This window comes from Schistocerca cancellata, chromosome 8, assembly GCF_023864275.1.
Source record: "Schistocerca cancellata isolate TAMUIC-IGC-003103 chromosome 8, iqSchCanc2.1, whole genome shotgun sequence".
In the NCBI taxonomy this organism is placed as follows: Eukaryota; Metazoa; Arthropoda; class Insecta; order Orthoptera; family Acrididae; genus Schistocerca; species Schistocerca cancellata.
In genome coordinates this window covers 313,689,561-313,690,496 of record NC_064633.1, presented here as the reverse complement: position 1 = coordinate 313,690,496, position 936 = coordinate 313,689,561, and the positions used below count along the sequence as shown (strand labels likewise).

The 936-nt window shown below is 41.1% G+C and overlaps 1 non-coding gene across 1 annotated transcript; it reads right to left on the bottom strand.

Moving 5' to 3' along the window:
- Positions 1-565: 565 nt before the first annotated feature.
- Positions 566-640, bottom strand: Trnas-cga (transfer RNA serine (anticodon CGA)). Its single transcript has one exon. It is a non-coding gene; the product is annotated as a tRNA-Ser (tRNA).
- Positions 641-936: the final 296 nt, after the last annotated feature.

Below are 936 nucleotides of genomic sequence, written 5' to 3'. Positions count from 1 at the left end.
TCACAGGAAAATTTATGACTGTTTATTAACAAGCAGCCGGCCGCGGTGGTCTAGCGGTTCTGGCGCTGCAGTCCGGAACCGCGGGACTGCTACGGTCACAGGTTCGAATCCCGCCTCGGGCATGGGTGTGTGTGATGTCCTTAGGTTAGTTAGGTTTAAGTAGTTCTAAGTTCTAGGGGACTTATGACCTAAGATGTTGAGTCCCATAGTGCTCAGAGCTATTTGAACCATTTTATTAACAAGTAAAATTTATGAAAATAGCAAAGGTGCCACAGCAATTAAAAAAAAACATGAAAATAATATCAGTATTGTAAAGCAGAACATTGCAATGCACAATCTGCAAAGGCAAAAAAAGATAAGATAAAAAACATGTTTTACAAAGTGGTTATCGCAAAAAAATTGTATATCTTATAAAACTAATAATTTGTAGAATTAAAATAACTTTGTGGCACTAATTTAATCACTCTACTATATTTCAGTTAATTAGCAAACAATGACCACAGTGTCATTATACTGAAACTACAATTAATTATGTGATTGAAACTTCCTGGCAGATTAAAACTGTGTGCCCGACCGAGACTCGAACTCGGGACCTTTGCCTTTCGCGGGCAAGCGCTCTACCAACTGAGCTACCGAAGCACGACTCACGCCCGGTACTCACAGCTTTACTTCTGCCAGTACCTCGTCTCCTACCTTCCAAACTTTACAGAAGCTCTCCTGCGAACCTGTTCTGAGGCATCGAGGGATCACAAATTTAGCATTGGAGGGCAGCGTGGAGGGTAAAAATCGTAGAGGGAGACCAAGAGATCAATACACTAAGCAGATTCAGAAGGATGTAGGTTGCAGTAGGTACTGGGAGATGAAGAAGCTTGCACAGGATAGAGTAGCATGGAGAGCTGCATCAAACCAGTCTTAGGATATATATATATATATATA